The following is an 18,873-nucleotide window of genomic DNA, read 5'->3' as shown; positions in this document are numbered from 1 at the left end:
TGTACTTATGGAAATGATTATCAGTTATAATAATACCCAATCCTGAAAAATGGCAATGCACAAAAATGTGATTGAATAGGCAAATATGAAATGCTTACAGTTGCTTACACATGAAGTATCTTGGAACTAAATATATATGGGATCCTTTTCAAATCCCTTCAATCATGACAATGCACATAATAATCCAGTATAAATGCAACAGTGTAATGTTGAATGAAGCATGGTGTGATGCAATTCTGACACTGGCATATATAATATTGGAAGAGCAATAATAAAGGTGGTTTCAGAGTTGATGGGTTATTTACTGAAGATCCTGGCCTCTTGTGCTGTTTCAGAATCGCTTTCAGGTTAACCACACTCGTAATGGATAAGCCACAGTAGCTAAAGAGAGCCTGGGCTCCGATTGCTTCCATCGTCACTGATCTTTTTGTGAGTTTCACTTGAATGTTCAGTGGTTTCTCTCTTTCTTTTACACTCCAGTAAATCAAATGATCTTTAAAAAGCAGCAGAAGTGGTGATAAGCCTGTACTGGGTGCCTGTCATGTGACAAAACACAAAACTAAATGAACTGCAAAAAACCATGCAGGGACGGGGTGAATCTTGAGATTTATAAAGAGCTGCTCTAAGTGGCAACAAACAGTTCCTCTGCATAATTCAAACTTTTATTTTTGGCTTTAAATACCATCATTATCACAGCCCATCTTAAAAATTAGTGCAATCCTTTAGAAATGTGCAGCACCTTTAGCATAGTAAAAAGTCCACAGGTGTTTCACAGGAGTGCAATCAGAAAAAAACTGACACTGAGTCAAAGAAAGGGACATCAGGACAGGTAACAGAGCGTTTGGTCCGAGAGGGAAGTTTACAACAGTGTCTTAAAGGAGGAAACAAAGAGAGGTGGAAGTTTAATGGCTCTAGTTGGGTGAAGGAAATGGGGATGCGCAAGAGGCAGAGTTGGAGGAATGCAGAGTTCTTCGAGGGTTCACTAACTCCCTGAGTTAAACATGCTCTCTCAGCATGAGCAACAATAATTTTTTAGTCGATGTCTATACAAAGTCAAAACTTACACAAAATCAGACCTTGTGCACCATATTTTACCAATCTTCCAGGGAGTGGGGGTGGTGAGGCTATTGGAGGGGGATCAGGGGAAATACAGCAAACTGTACAGTGGTGATAAGCCTGTACTGGGTGCCTGTCATTGGGATTTAACATTTGCATGAGGGTGAAGAGCTAGGTGGGACTACACTTGTCAGGTTTCATTCTTAGTTATCCAGTCATAGCCAGGGAATGAACTTTTATTATTCATTTATGGGATGTCAGATCCCATGCATTGTCTATCCCTAAGTGCTCTTCAGAAGGTTGAGTTGAGCTGCCTTTCTTTTCCCATACCATTATTTCTAGTTTCCCCCTATCTTTAGCCCCCTCCTATTTCTTATCCACATATTGCCCATCAATGACATCATCTGAAAAAGCAATGCCTGTTTCCACATGTATGTTCAAAACAACTAGATCTACTTCACCATGACTATCTCTTAACCTCCTCCACTGTCTCCAAATTGTCAGACTGCTTATCCAACATCCAGTACTGGATGAGCAGAAACTTCCTCCCAACTAAATATCAGGAAGACCTTCAGACCTCACCACAATGTCTGTTTCCTAGCCAATGACTCCAGCCTTCTCCCTGGCAACTGTCTGAGGCTGAATCAGTCTGTTTGCAACTTTGGTGTCATATTTAATCCTGAGATGAGCTTCTGACCATATATCCATCAAATCACTAAGACTGTGTATTTCCATCTCGATAACATCACCTGACTCTGCCCCTGCCTCAGCTCTTCAGCTGCTAAATCCTCATCCATTACCTCAGGACTTGACAATTCTAACATATTCCTGGCTGGCACTCTATGTTCTACCCTTCAAACACTCTGGCCAACTAAAATTGCACTATCCATGTCCTCACTTGCACCAAGTACCGTTCACCCATTACCCCTGCACTTGCTGACCTACATTGGTTCCCGGTTAAGCAACACATTGATTTTAAAATTATTCTCCTTGTTTTTGAATCATTTCATGATCTCACCCTGCGCTATCTCTGCAATTTCCTCCTTCCCTACAGACCTCCTCCAATTCTGGCCTCTTAAGCATTCCAGATTTTAATTGCACCATCGAGAGAGAATGTGCCTTCAGCTGCCGAGGCCCTAAGGTCTGGAATTCCCTCTTTAATTTGTTTCACCTCTCTGCCACCCTTTCCTCCTTTTAGACATTCCTCAAAACTCTGTCTTTGACCAAGCTTTTGGTCATCAGCCCTAATATCTCCATATACGGCCTGGTGTCAAATTTTATTCAATAGCACTCCTGTGAAGTGCCTTGGAACATTTTACCATTTTCAAGGTGCTACATAAATGCAAGTTGTTATTACTGTTTAATCGTCTGTTTAAAGTAATTGCCAGCCAAGTAAAATGTGAAGACGAAGCAGGCAGTAACGTTTCACATCTTGTTCAACCACTGAGGTGTTACAATTCAGTTGCTGTTTTTTTTTAAATCAGCAGCCAGGTGAATTTACATCCAACCATTTTCAGATTCTAATTCCTCATGTTTAAGTGATTTGACTTTGATTCCCTGTATAACGTATGCTCCACATGTAACTCTATGCCCCCAGATTAGACGACTGTGCCTGAATATAGAGTAGTACAAAATGTTCTGTTTCCCATCTTAGACCAATACAGGTCATTTTTGATATTCCCACTTGGACCAAGACCAGCTCCAGCACAAAAATCACATTTATCTTGAAGAAACGCTCAGTGGTGGTCATGATGCATATAATCAAGTAGATCGAATAGAAAAACGAATGTTTCACTATAGATTAAACACATTAAAGGGGTAAAACTCAGCCACCACTCCCTGCAGGGAGTCACACACCAAAGACAACCCGTATCGGAAAACATGTAGTACGCTAGTGCAGTCTTGCCTCTAACCTGAAGTTCATGTTGGATGTAGCTTGTGGGCAACATGAGACTGGTGAATTGCCAAACAAAATCAGAATTTGCAGGTGCAGGATATATGGATAGTGAAGAAAATATATATATAATTCAAGGTTAGTGGACCAGAAAGCCAACTAGTCTTCAATGTAGCATTGCAATTAATTCCTGTTGCCTTGTAAGTCCTCAGCATTGACTATGCACCCCCTGAGGTCTCATGGCATCAAGTCAAACATGGGCAAGGAGGCTGCCTGCTGGTTACCACCTACCATTCCCCCCTCAGCTGATGAATCAGTGATCCTCCATGTTGAATATTGCTTGGAGGAAGCACTGAGGGTCGCAAGGGCATAGAATATACTCTGTTGGGGGACTGCAATGTCCATCAACAAAAGTGGCTCGTTAGCACCGACACTGACTGAACTGGCTGAGTCCTAAAGAACACAGCTGCTAGACTAAGTCTACAGCAGGTGATGAGGGAACTAACAAGAGGGAAAAACCTACTTTACCTCTTCCTCACCAATCTAACCTCCCCAAAAGATGCAGATACATCTGTCCATGACAGTATTGGTAGTAGTGAACACCACACAGTCCTTCTGGAGACAAAGTCTCGTCTTCACTGAGGATATCCGCCATCATGTTGTGTGGCATTACCACTGCACTAAATGGAATAGGTTTTGAACAGATCTAGCATCTCAAATTGGGCATCCATGAGCTGCTATGAGCCATCAGCAGCAGAATTATATATAATCACAATCTGTAACCTCATGGCCCGGCATATCCCCCACTCTACCATTACCATCAATTCAGGGGATCAACCCTGATTCAATGAAGAGTGCAGGAGGGCATGCCAGGAGCAGCACCAGGCATACCTAAAAATGAGGTGTCAACCTGGTGAAGCTACAACACAGGACTACATGAATGTCTCACAGCAGAAGCAGCATGTAATAGACAAAGCTAAGAGATCCCACGGCCAATGGATCAGATCGAAGCTCTGCAGTCCAGCCATATGCAGTGGAATGGTGGTGGACAATTAAACAACACACCGGAGGAGGAGAAGGCTCCACAAATACCCATCCTCAACAACGGAGGAGCCAGCACATCAGTGTAAAAGACAAGGCTAAAACATTTGCAAACACCTTCAGCCAGAAGTGACGATGATCCATCTCAACCTCCTCCTGAGGTCCCCAGCATCACAGATGCCAGTCTTCAGCCAATGCAATTCACTTCACGTGATATCAAGAAATGGCTAAAGGCACTGGATACTGCAAAGACTATGGGCTCTGACAACATTTCAGCAATAGTACTGAAGACTTGTGCTCCTAGCTGTGTCCCTAGCCAAGCTATTTCATTACAGCTGCAACGCTGGCGTGGACCTGGTTATGTGGAAAATTGCCAAGTTTTGTCCCGTCCATGAAAAGCAGGACAAATCCAACCTGGCCATTTACTCCCTAATCAGTCTACTCTCGATCATCAGCAAAGTGATGGGAGAGATCATCAACAGTGCTATCAAGCAGCACTTACACAGTAATAACCTACTCACGGATGCTCAGTTTGGGTTCCATCAGGGCCACTCAGTTCCTGACCTCATTACAGCCTTGGTCCAAACATGGGCAATAGGGCTGAACTCCAGCGGTGAGGTGAGAGTGACATCAAGGCAGCATTTGGCCGCGTATGGCATCAAGGAGCCTAGCAAACCTGAAGTCAATGGGAATCCAGAGAAAATTCTCCACTAACTGAAGTCGTGCCTAGCACAAAGGAAGATGACTGTCGTTGTTGGAGGTTAATCATCTCAGTTCCAGGACATCGCTGCAGGAGTTCCTCAGGGTAGTGTACTAGGCCCAACCCGCTTCAGCTGCTTCACCAATGACCTTCCTCCCATCATAAAGTCAGAAGTGGGGATGTTTGTGGATGATTGTGCAATATTCAGCACCATTTGCAACTCCTCATACACAGAAGCAATCCAAGTCCAAATGCAGCAAGACCCAGACAATATTCAGGCTTGGGCTGTTAACTGGCAAGTAACATTCACAACACACAAGTGCCGCAATGACCATCTCCAACAAGAGAGAATCTAATTGTCTCCCCTTGACATCCTGGGATTCATCACTAACCAGAAACTGAACTGGACCAGCTATATAAATACTGTGGCTACAAGAGCAGGTCAGAGGCTAGGAATCCTGTGAGGAGTAATTCACCTCCTGACTCCCCAAAGCCTGTCCACCAGCTACAAGGCGTAAGTTAGGAATGTGATGGAATTCTCTCCACTTGCCTGGATAAGTGCAGCTCCCACAACACTCAAGAAGCTTAACAGCATCCACACAAAGCAGCCCACTTGATTGGCATCCTATCCACCTCAATAAACATTCACTCCTTCCACCACCGATGCACATGGCATCAGCGTGCACCATCCACAAAATGCACTGCAGGAACTCACCAAGGCTCCTTCAACAGCCCCTTCCAAACCGACAATCCCTATCACCTAGAAGGACAAGGGCAGCAGAAAAATGGGAACATCACCTTCCCCTCCAAGTCAGACTTGGAAATATATCGCCATCCCTTCACTGTCGCTGGGTCAAAATCCTGGAACTCCCTCCCTAACAGCACTGTGGCTGTACCTACACCAGGTGAATTGCAGCGGTTCAAGAAGGCAGCACATCACCACCATCTCAAAGGCAATTAGGGATGGGTGAAAAATGCTGGCCTAACCACCGACGCCCACATCTCTTTAAAACAAAAATTCAGTTCCAACAAACGAGCAGAATCTTCCGAGGAGTGACAATCACTGTTGGATTGCCAAACCACTCCTGTTTAAAAAAAAATGCGCTGGAGCTCTGCATTCCTCACCGGACATTCAAAACAAGAAACAATACCTGTTCTGGGAGTCCTTCCTCAGAGAGCAGCATCGTCAGAGGAAGCCACGTCCTAATTTTACGGCAGTGGCTGCTGTAGTTTGTTAATTGCTCATTAACTAACACTCAAAAGCTTTGGGGCATTTAAATAGTTTTTCACTGTGTTAGTGAATAAGTGTGAGTGAGGTAAGCGGGTAGAGTGGCAGCTGCATAGGCTGGCAGTGTGGGTAGGTGGCAGGGTGGTGAGGTTGGGCCGCGGGGGAGTCGGAGGTCCCAGGGTAGGGTCGGAGGGCCTGGGGAAGAGGCAGAGGGTCCGGTGTGGGGAGTCGGAGGGTGGAGTTGGAGAGTCGTGGGGGAGTCGGAAGAGGGAAGTCGGGGTGAAGAGGTGTTCAGTAAAGAGTCACGGGGGTGGTGGGGTGCAGCTGTATGGTTACTCAGGAGTTAGATATGGTTTTTCTTTTGTCTAACATTTCCTGGGTAACTACTCTGGTAAGTGAGTTGGAACCAAGTCTCCGACTCTAATTCAGAGTTGGGGACTTTTTTGGGGGGTCCCCGATGCTGGGGAATTGTCCATCAGAAGTTGAAACTTCCCAGGCAATTCCCACAGAGTCCTTGCATTGGGACTTTCAGGGGGTACCCAGCGCATCCTCTGGGGTATCTCCAGGGTACAACCATCTGGAGGTTGGAATATCTGAGCCTATGTTATGCAGGCACTTGATTTTTTCTTTGCCTCTGAAAGGGAGGGATATCAGTGCTGTTGAGTGGAACACATTTCCCACTTGTATCACAGCGTGGGTATCATGCATTTGGAGCTTGGCTTCGGCACAGCTGGGTGCTGCGTGGAGGCTATTTCTGCTGCCACTTGACATGAGCTTCAGAACAATATCCACCACAGTACAATCACTAAGGGAAGCCTTTCATCACAAATTCAGATTGGATTCAAATCCAGGTCCCAGAGAGGTGAGATATGACAATACAAATATACTATTGCATGTATGCTTTTAATGAATATGTACAGAAGATTCAACGAAAATCAAGCCAAAGGGGAATGGATGAAAAATCATACGGCCTAATTGTTCCTGCTGATCTTAACACTCAAATTTCTAATCTGTGTTCCCAATGCACAAGGCTATACACCAGGATAGTTAACTCTAAAATAAATGTAAAGGGGGCAAAAAGCCCTCATAATCCAATATGAAGGTATGGTTTGCAGTACTAATTCATCATTTAAAATTATTCACACCACCAGTGAGATCTGCAACAACCTTCATTGTGTTGTGCTGCCTCAATTGCTCTGTCCAGCCACAACCCAAATTTTGAAGGTCTGAATTTATAATTGCACTGTTCAACTAGAGAGAATATGAACACTTCACACAGCCACTTTTGTATTTTACTGAAATAATAATTACAGCACAGAGGCACTCAGAGAATGAATCACCAGGAGAGACAAGGCAAGTTTATCCTTCCAAATCCCACTCTTACACAAACTACACCATTCGACAGGGCATGCAGGTGCAGCTGTATGTGCAGGGTCACTTAGCAGTAGCTACGCTTGGTGCTATTTAGAGAATGGTTCATGAGCAAGTAAATTTCTCTAATACCAGTTCTGATGAAAGGTTATCAACTCGAATAGTTAACTCTGTTTCTCTCCACAGATGTGCCTTGACCTACTGAGTATTCCAAGCATTTTTTTGTTTTTATTATGGTAAATTTCTCACTTGTGTTTACTCACTGGAGATTCCAGTACCTTCTTCCCAAATATTTGTTCCCTATTAATGAGGAAAACTACTATCCTAGGGACCTTTTGTTATATTGCTTTGAGTGAATGACATAGCACTGTATCAAGGTTCACCACAAGGTTCTGGGCCTGACCCATCCCCAGAGCAAAGCAGAGCTGCTGGTTGTGCACCACTTCAGTAATGACAACACTTAAGAGTGTGAATCCAGTGCCTGGCTTGCAAAGTGCTTGGCAGATCTAAAAGGTACCTGATCTCAATACCTCTTCTCCCCACTTTCTAAACATTGAATTTAATATTAAACTGTTGGAAGAAAGTTTTGTACACAGAAGTCTCCCTCCTGGGCTAGAAGGCTAGAATTTGGACCAAGCAATAAAAACAGACTTTTGTCCATCAGAATATGCACTGCAAATGCACCCAAAACCCTTCTGGCATCTCGTTATGGATCCAAATACTGCAGCTGTTATCATTGGTCAATAGGTCTAATGGTTTCTCCAAATGTACTGCCTAGTCTAAAGCCACTCCCCACACTCTAACATTTTTCAAGCAAACATCTAATTCCCATCTAAAATAAATAATAGGTTCTGCTTCAACAACAGTCGGCAGCAGAAAATTCGGAATTCTGACCACTGTCTAAAAACCTTCATTTTGATTCTTTGTGGGCATCTTAAATTTCTATCTTTGTTACTTCAGCCACATTCTCACAATTCAACTCTTCAGAGCCTTGAATACGTTAATTGGCCAGCCCTCACCCTTTGAATACCTTAGCTGGCCAGGCCTCTCTCCTCTTATTCCAGTAACAATATAAGCCCCAACTTCTCAAATCACTGGTTACAAACATGAAGTTTTATTAGATTGTTATGTTTTAGGGCTGTGTCCTTAATTTAGGGTAAAATGGAGGAATGAAGACCTGTTGTCCTGTTCTGACTTCTGCTGACGGCATGCCTGGGTGGCAGGTTGTCTTACTGGGAAGAAGTTGCAAGATAGAGGGGCTGTGTTGCCAGTGGATAGACAGTTAGCACTGGATTTTCACTCCCTTAGGAAAGAGAGCCCCATATGGCTGGATCTTCATTCCAGGGGCAGGGGTTGGCAGGTACAGGATAAGTTTAACCTGCCAGCCTTGATTGCTGATCATCAGCAGCCACAGGGATTGCCAACTGCTGGGGCGGGCTGTTCACTTTGTCCCAGTTGTCCTCTTAAACATTAGGTCCTCTAGCCCTCACACCCCCTCAACCCCCACACACTTCCCATGCCCATATATGACAATTCATGCCTCCCATCTATCCCCAGTGACCCCTCATACCCCCATGCCAACCCATGCCCCCACTCACCCCATGGCTCCTTATAGTCCCTATGCCAACTTAGTGCCAACTCATGCCCTCCATCCACAACCCTTTGCCTTACACACTAAATGCCAACTCACTCTGTGTCCACCAGGGGCACACCTCAGGAGCCATGCTGAGATTAAATAAAATAAAAGTTCTAAACATCTATTACAGACTTCACTCTATAAAAATACTCATTCCTGAAAGACCATTTAATAGAATTAAATCCCCTCAAGTACTTAATCTTTTATCAAAACAAATATTTGTATTCATAACCCAACATCAAAGACAGCTAATCCTTCAATAAAACTGTGAATTTAAAGCCCCCCACTGTGATAATGACAGGTTCTGGAAAGTAATCAGGCATTAATAATGCTATAATGATCACACTTAGTGTTATGTCAACAAATGGCTATTGAAACTGCTAGATCAGATTTTTTTCAACTCTCAGACACAGGCAATAAGCTCCTTACTCTAGCAAAAATAAGGTCCATTTGAACTCAGCACTCAGTTCAATTGGCCCTGCTGAGTTTAGGTTTTCCTCCTGTGAGTCACCTCCTGCCCTTGTTCCTCCCTGCTGAAAATGGTTTCTGCTGCATATGGAGGTGGGGTTCTGTCCATCATTTTGAATGTGCCGTGGGTTTTCCATGACTCCGTGAAGATGCAGTCCTTAGTCCCCAAGCCCCAGGGAGGCGCTAGGAATGTCAGGCTTTGTAAATAGTTTTACTTTAATCTGTCTATTTAATTCCATCATGGACTGGAGTTGGGAAGTCTAGAGGATAGCTAATCAGCATGTCTACCTGACTACAAGGCCCATGTGATTTGTGTTGCCATGTATATGGGCTTTGAGAAAGGAAGGCAGAAGAAAATTGTAGGATCAGGTTACTGGGATTTCCTTAAAAAAAATCACTGAAACTCATAAACAGGCAAGAATGAGAGAGAGAGAGAGTGGGTGGGAAGTGGGGGCAGAGAGAGAGACCAGAGAAACAAGGACAAAGTCTCTATTCTTCACCATACAAAATGTGTGCAGGAGCTCACACTTGGATTGAAGAGACCAAGGCCTTGTGGGTTTAGACAAAGTTAAAACATTCACCTACACTGGCTGGAGGGAGGGATCTCCAGGGTAACCCACATGGTGAAAGTCAGTTTGGGGATTAGAAGTTACCCATTTAGAAAAGAAAAATGAAGTTGAGAATCACTTTGGACTGGTTCCTGGAGAACGAAATGTCTATTTGAGGGACAGAATAATGTATAGTCATACAGAAAGATTTTTGGTTGTTTTAAAGGTTAAATGGTGAATCGTTTCTTTGGAGTATAGGTTGCTGACTGAAATAGTTTTTAGTCAATGTTGTTTTTAGTTTGTGTATTACAGTAAAAGTCTTAAAACTTTAAATCTTATTGTGTGATCCTTTAAGCCATCCATGGGGAAGTTTGATTTTTTAAAGTCATTGGTCTCTATGGGGATCGTAGCACTCCACTCATAACCATAAGTACCCACCCTTTTGTTGCACCTTCTTCATTGCTATACTTTGCCCAATATAACTGATGGACGGACGTGTCACGACAGTACACAACAATATTAGCTGCACAGTGTGTGGGGCAAAAAATGAGCATGATGAGATATTTCATTTACCACCTATTTTTCAGCTGCAATGTGAGGAACAATCTATTTTTCATCTTAATTTGGTTTCTTGACCACAATATCAAAAGATCTCTTTTCAACTATAAAATTAAGCACAATTAAAATGGTTCCATGTAAACTGTTTTAAATAATGAGATTTAAACAAAACTGGAAGATCCTCTGTTCATGTGTTACTCATGTGCACATAATAAAAAAAACTAACTGGTGACTCCATATATTAATATACCCCTAAGCTTCAGAAGTCAATATTAAACTGCAAAAAAGATTTGTTTCTAAAGTTCCAGAGATTCAGCTGAAGCTCTGCTCCATCTCCTCTACTCTATTTTAATCTTCCCTCTTTTTTGTTTTCTTTGCCTGTTGCAGTTGAATCTCATTAAATTCTTAGTGTTCAGATACCCCATTCCTCTATCTGCCACCCCCTCCACAAGTGATAAAATATTTCAGATGCCTAACGGTCAAAAAGCTGATGGCTTATTTATAACTGCTCGCTGAAACAGTGACATTTTACAACTTGCCAATGATAATTTACAATACTAGATGTTGCTTGAAAATTTAATTTGCAAATCACATGACTCCATTTTAAGGATCGTTGGCAACAGAAATTTCTGCCAGTGCAAGACAAGACTCACTGGATGTAAACTGGATAAATTTAGAGATATCGAGATGGCAACAGCTGTGCTTCACAATACAGTATTTGTGACTCATTTCAATTGATTGCTTTAACCACTTGCTTGAAAGTGACAGTACACTTGGCTCTCCATCAAAACAAATACTTTCATAATGGAGTATACCCAGACTCTTCTTGAGTCAGCCTCATGAAATACCCCAGTCAGATCCATCAGTTCCTTGGCATGCTGATGTGTTTGGGGACTCCATTAGTTGATTATCAATCAGCCCACTTGGCCAAAGATGTATGAAGTCATCCAGCCAACAGAACAGTAGCAATCTGCTGGCAACTGCTACTTTGTTTCTGCTTAGTTTATGCCGACTGTTGTAGAACATAATGGAGCAATATGTCAGTCACTCAAAAAACCACACTAGAACACCTTCTGGAACAATTGAGTCATTGGCCAAATGTAAACGGCTGGTAGTGTAGGGTATTACTGTGACACAGAGAGAGAGAGAGAGAGAGAGAGATTAAACCAGGTGTACCTGCACTGATTTCCTCAGACTTCTAAAGACAAATTAGCAAGGAAGGATGGCTCATGGAGCCGTTTCAATTGCCAGTGAAATTTCCTCATTTACTTAGGCTGGCATGAACATATCTTATAATGACCTAGATTTACAACTGATAGATACTATATTGCCATGCATTCACTGGTATGACAGTTTTAATCCTCTGTGTTCTGAATATGATTTGTGTTTGCATTAACCTCATAATTCACCAGATTTCATCCAGAGGTGCTGTCAATATCAGGCAAATAACAGTGGCCATGTTTACAATAAGCCCTCTTATAAGGCTTGAACAAGCCTGGAAAATGTTTTTCCCCTTTTCTGGAAATTCAATCTTGAAGCTTACGAAGAGTATCTTTTGTTTCAATTGCACACTCACCACTAGCATTCCTAAACAGATTTAAGGGGCTGCAATGAGTGGTCCTTCACTTCACAATAAAATTGAATTTAAGTAATTGGTGCATAGTAAGTCACATTTGAAGTAGCTATAAACAGTGCAAGTAAGTCATAAGATCTGGCTGCCAAGAGCCTGGCACACAAGGCAATTCATGAACCCATCTCACCTGGCTTCCAATGCCCCACATCCATCCAGATTTGGACTCATCCCACCATCACCAAACCCCCAAGAACTGAAACTCACCCACATACTTTATGGAGGACTATGGACTTAACCATCAATTTGCAGAGTTCCTGGTCTCAGCCATTTTTTATTAGTGTGTGGCAGACACAAGCAAGATACTTCTCTCAGAGTAGAGTAGAGCTAGCTTCTGTTGCTGTTCACACATTCCCTAGCAGTTGGGCCAGTGAAGTACTGGCCAAAGTCCAAGATTAAACAAGGTACAGAATTAGGAGGAAATAACTTCAAGACTTAAATTCATGTATAATCATATCAAATGTTTACTTAATTTCACTTGGAGATAATAGCTTGAAAAGAGGTATTTGGACATTTTGCATATAAATTTGTATTTATTTATATCAAAAATCCTTTCAATCTTATCAAACCACGTCAAATGAAAGGGTAAATATGAATACTGTGAGCTCTAAACAATGGCAACAGCTGGTCCACAACTCAGGACCTGTTAATTTACTCTTAAAGAGTAAACACTACACATTAAAGAAAATTTTTGAGAGATTTTAACTCACTCAAAATTTGCAGAGTTAAAATCAGGCCCTTTGTCTTCAAATTACACAGAACAGAAAGGGCCAGGATTTGTGCTGAATTAGCTGTTTCCAGTCAGAGTAACATTGAGGTCATCATATTTAAACTTTGCATTAGCAAAGGGAAAATGGTTCTTCTGCCTAATCAGTATCCAACAACCCAAATCTGGGTAATGCACAAGAGAGTAATAAAGCCATACCATAGAGATGGTAGCGATGGGACAAGAGAAGATAGGAAGGGGAATTTAGGGAACCATGAAGCTGCCCTTGTGCTGCAGTTTATGACAAAGCAGCTGTCAAGACCAACTCTCAGCAACAAGTACAAATATGATGGCATCAAGAACTGTGGCACCACAAATGACCACCACAGGGCGTATAGTATGAACTGTGTAAACAGGCTGGTTCTACACCACCATGACTCTTGGCACATTGCAAAAGCCCTTTTTGTGGTGCTAGTTTGGCTCAGGGAGAGCTCAACACTCTCACCTCCAAGTCAGAATGCTATGCATTCAAGAACCACTCCAGGAATGTGGGCACACAGTTTAGGCTGACACTCCAGCACTCTGGTGACAGTTTCCTTAAATGGGAATTGAACCTTCTGACTCAGAGCCAAGCTTGTACCTCCAGAAGTGTTTCTGCAATGTGCTTAGGTTAATGGCGCTGTAGAATCAGCCTCATTTACATTGTTTGCGAAATTGCAATCTTTCGGATAAGATGTTAAACTGAGGCCGTGGAGGCAAATGAGGAGAGTTATCCTGTCTTTTGGACCATATTTATCCCTCACCAACATTAGTAAAATAGATTTTGTGGTCATTACTGTTTGTGGGATCCTGCTGTGCAGATATTGGCTGCCGAGTTTCCTACATTATAATAGTAACTAGTCATTAAATACCTTTCATTGGCTGTAAAGTGTTATAAGGTCATGAACAGTGCTATATAAATGCAGGTTATTTCATTCCAACGCACTGCAATCAACTTTTAATCTGTTATAATCTGGGGTTCCAAGTCACATCCCTCTACACCCAACTGCAGAAAACAGAAATGTATTTGACTAGCTGGGAGCTTGTTTCTGAAGTGGTGCAGTTAATTATGCCTAATGGCTTGATTGACATTTACAGAGTTACTCTAAGCACTAATTAATAACTATTGCTTAATGCTCCAGATTCGAGTAATAAACAGCAAGTTAGCTAATTAACACACAATCCTGTAAACACAAGAACATCAGAAAGTGCACTTCCTTTCCCAGGCTGCCTGCTCGTCACTGTAGGGCTTCAACCAGAGAATCACATAATGGAGAAAATTACAGCTTTTGAACATAAGTGAAAATTCTGATCTCTCACTCCATAAAAGGGGAAGATTACTGAATTCTCAGAATTGCTTCGGGATGTTTTTCTATGTAAATACAAGTTGTTGGTTACATTAGCGGTTGACCCTACCAAATACCATCCTGCATGTGTAAGCTGGAACGTGAGTGCCAGCTGCGCACATCACAAAATCCTATCCTGCCTTCACACAAGCACTAATAGTTAGCCAGAGATGGGGAACAGGATCAAAACCGGGCAAAGCGGTGGTATCCTCTTCCTCTGTCCCGCTAGGTAACAGGGAATTCAGCCTAGGGGGGTGGTGTCAAACCCTGCGGGCTTTCCTTGTCGGTGTGGTTAAACTGTTCGCTTGATAAAGTGGCGAGCCGTCGAGAGCCTCTTGTTACAATTTGAACTTTAACCCTGCTCAAAAATATGCCTGGCTTATTGGTAACATCTGCGGAATAGGCTCCAAGTGGTCCTGCTATCCATGCGAAGTGTACTTTTGAAAGGTCGCGGCCGATTTCAGTGCAACCTGCCCGCCTATTTGTACAGTTCATCTGGCTGCGTTTTACGTTAAGGAAGTTAAGAAACAGCAGTCTTCAAACAAGGTCAAAAAGTGAAGAAAGTGTGTACAATGTCCGATTAACTTTGCAGAATGTGAATAAAATCCAGCTCAAGCCGGCTGGTACTATTTATATATAAAAAGTTTCAAACATTCGATGCTTTAATCAAACTTTGTACCGCTCACAAAAGGTTAATAATGGTCAAGTGAACCAAAATTGACTGGGATCTGCCACAGTACAAACACACACAATAAATCTCCAGAAGAGGTAGCTTTATTTTTCAGGATCCTTTTAAAATTCGTAACCAGCTGCCTCTTAACTATTTCGGAAGAGCCGAGCCCCCTGCGAGATCCCGAATCTCAGCACATTGCCGGAGTCACTAAGCGAGGAGAGCAGTGTGTCTGCCACATGAATGTGAGAATATAGTACAACAAACAACTGCACTTCCAAAAGATTCAGTCACTTCAGTATCAAGAGTCCCCCTCACACTTAATGCTGTTAAAGCCAGCTAATCGAATAAACATGTGTTTAACATTTGTTCTCATTTCCGAGAACGTCATGAGAATGTGGAGAATTTTTCAGCGGATGTCGCCGGCCGTTATCGCAGTGACTAATGTGCCGTATGGTCATTATAAGCTCAGTGTGTCCAGCTCAAAAATTACTCTCAGGATGAATGATAGTGTCTGCTTGCATGTTGATTGGAATTGGATGATGATTGATTGGAAGAAAGTGGAACTACAAGCACTGTATGCAAACAAGCTGCGACTGGGTTTGTGTCGGAGTGCCAGGAAGGTCCAAAACTCCAAAGCTATTACTTGTTTACATATTTAATGAAATACTTATCAGCATTTATTCCAAGAGGAGACACGTTCCCCATATATTTCCGCGAACAGCTCTAACTTCCAGCAGAAATTGAAGCAGCTTTGTGTCAAGTACAGCCAAATCCTGCCTCTCCATATCAAGCCTCAGCAAGAAAATTACTGTGCGGGCGATAAGGCTTAAAGATAGAATAAAAAGTGACTCTACTCAATTTACACTGCAATATCGGTATGACTGAATATTTTTCATTCAGGTAACCGATAGGATCACTAAACTGCACTGCAGATAAATAAAGGGGCTTCTGTCAAGAATAAACGCCATTAATCATGAAGTCTTGTCATCTAAGTAGCTGTCCCACTGATCTGCAGACATACAATTGCAAGTGGCAACTGACCCACTCTCTTCCCTCTCGCTGTTCCATTCATTGCTAGAGTTTTCTTTTCTCCCTCCTAAATTTATGTGACTACATCACTGCACACTCCTGATTATTTTACCGTTATTGCCAGAAATCTCAATGTAGAAAAACAATCGAGCTTAAAAGCTGTACTTAGTGAAAGGCGGTTGTAATTACAAAATGTGCGCATTTTTAATTAGCTTAAAAGAAAATTTAACTCAAAATTCAGTAAATCTATGCAGAACCCAAAGTTAACTACAAAAAGGAGTCAGGATTCGTTAAAAATACTTTAAACAGGGCTCAAGGTTTCACTGATAGCCTTGCCTTGATTAAACTAAAAACCTCAGCGTTCTTTGGTGTTTGTATCACTATTGTAGAGAAGGAAGGCTTGAGCTCCGACATCCTTATTGTGAGAAACCAGCTCGTTCAAGCCACTGGCACCTCTCGGAGTAACACTCACAGGGCACCCTCACACACTTCGGTGTCGCACCGACCAGTCGCTCTCTCCCTCCCTGCAGGCCTGCCATACTGCACCAACAACCTGTGAATATAATGCATTTGGCGCGGAAGTGAATGGCCCATCACAGGAGAAAGGGGAGGGCAGGCAAAAAGGGAAATGGGGCAGTGAACTACAAATTCTATCACAATGCAACGTTGTTTCATGAGAAATAAGAACAGCATTCTTGTAAGGGAAGCGAGTGACCAAAGGCCCTAAACCTTTTTAAAGGCTGGTACTTCTTATGGGCGACTGACTTCAGAGAGAATGCATTACACACAAAAACAGTTACATTGTCATGTTTTAAATAAATGAACAGCGTGATGTATAACTTATTAGAGCTGACAAACTGGAGGAGCGCAAGAGGTTTGAAATTCCTATCATTAATTAATTGTTGGAGTGAGTGCACGGCTGGAAAATCCTCCTTTACTCACAAGGAGTTTCGTGCTAAAATTACAGACAGGAATTTGATCCCTAGATCTCTCATATTCTCCAGCGATGTTCCTTACTGTTACTGAATGACCAGAAGTGCTCTTGGGATGCCGGCAACGACACTTTGTGGTGCCCCCGATCCTAGGGGGCATTAACTCAGCCACAGAATGGAGACTGAAATTGTGCGCGCAGACTAGATAGAGTTGACAGACTCCCTTCTGTTGAGGACATTGTTGAACATGTTGGGTATTTATTTAAAAGCAAAATACTGCGGATGCTGGAAATCTTGAAATAAAAACAGAAAATGCTGGGAAAAACTCAGCAGGTCTGACAGCATCTGTGGAGAGAGAAACAAAGTTAACGTTTCGAATCATACGGACTCGAAGCATTAACTCTAATTCTCTCTCCACTGATGCTGTCAGATCTGCTGAGTTTTTCCAGCATTTTCTGTTTTTATTTGGGTAGTTATTTGATTGTTAATTGTGGGGACCTTGCTGGGAGAAAATTGGCTGCGGCGTTTTGCGACATTACAACAGTGACTACACTTCATCGGCTGTAGAGCGCCTTGGAACATCCCGAGTTCCGAAAGGCCCTTTAGAAATGCAAGTTTTCTTTGTGAAAAAAAAACCCATCAGTTTCCATGGCCATATTTTCAATTTCCCAAAACGACAGCGGCAGGATTTAATGTCACAGTCGCTGCGTTACTAATCCAGTACCATAACCATTACATACCACCATATCAGAATGAAACTTACAACTTGTGAAAATGAGAAAGTTAAAAAATGAAAAACACGTACAGGAAAACGCCTTGTAAAACATTTATGTATCACTAAACTGCATGCGAAAGTATAAGCGATGGAATGACACTAAACTGCATGTGAAAGTATAAGCGATGGAATGACACTAAACTGCATGTGAAAGTATAAGCGATGGAATGACACTAAACTGCATGTGAAAGTATAAGCGATGGAATGAAACAGTCGAGTCACTGTTCAAGTTTGCTGTACTGATATAACCAGGGAATATAAGGATAATATAAGGATACACTTCGTTGTGCGCAGGCTGTTGGCTCAGAGCCTCGTCCGCCGGGATCGCCCAGCGGAACACTCTCCACACAAGCTTTACCGGCCTGGCAATGGAGGGGAAAAATATAAGTTTTGTGGATATGGCATGCTTCTGGTTCACAGGAGAAGGGAAATGTGTCCTCCAGGAGCTAGTGAGGGACAGGTTTTAACATAATTCTTTAGGTAACGGGATTGTACTTTGCAACGATAAGATGCCGATTAATTTACAGCCATGGTGTTTTCAACATAACCAGATATCTGAGGCAGGAAACTCAACTGAGGAAAGTAGTAATAGAGAAATCAATAGACACATCCTTACGTGCCTCCTAGTACTTGGATTAAAGCAACACAGATAGAAACCAGGGAGCGGATCTCCTGCTTGTCAGCCTAGTTCGGGAATGATGCCCACGGGACTTAAAAAAGAGATGGGGGGGGGGGGGGGCGGTGAGGAAAAATTACAACAGTGGAAAGAAAACGTATAAAGAGAACAAGACAGATTACAACGTAATCTAGTCTGTGTTGGCGCTTTACAAATAATTAATTGATTCAGAATTATTAGAATGTAAACAAGTAGATGCACAGCTAGAGAAGGTTCAGGGGTTCGTCATTTTATTAATTGAACAGTCTTCTTGAGAACTGACTGAACTGGGTGGATTTTAGGACCCAGAGGAAATGCATTAACTACACGTTTCTTCTTGAAGGGAGGAAATTAAAGCTCCGCACAGCAAGCTTTAAAGGCAGCTCATTCTGTCATTTGAGACATAGCCATTGAATTCAGCATATGTACTGCAATCAGGGCTTTCTAAGGAGCCAGCTGGAGGTGAAGCAGTGTCTTCTCACCTCATTGCTGCCTTCTTTTTAAGCTAGTTTGACCCATACTGATAAAATGAATTGTAATCATCTCGAAGTTACATTATTCATAGGAGCAGAAAGAACATGTAATTGT

The 18,873-nt window shown here is 42.4% G+C and overlaps 1 protein-coding gene across 1 annotated transcript in view; it reads right to left on the bottom strand.

Moving 5' to 3' along the window:
• gli3 (GLI family zinc finger 3) overlaps positions 1 to 18,873 on the bottom strand; it is a 365,141-nt gene that overhangs the window by 104,390 nt on the left and 241,878 nt on the right. The gene's annotated exons all lie outside the window — the stretch shown is intronic.

Source organism: Carcharodon carcharias, chromosome 6 (genome assembly GCF_017639515.1).
Source record: "Carcharodon carcharias isolate sCarCar2 chromosome 6, sCarCar2.pri, whole genome shotgun sequence".
In the NCBI taxonomy this organism is placed as follows: Eukaryota; Metazoa; Chordata; class Chondrichthyes; order Lamniformes; family Lamnidae; genus Carcharodon; species Carcharodon carcharias.
This window is presented reverse-complemented; position numbering and strand designations above follow the sequence as displayed.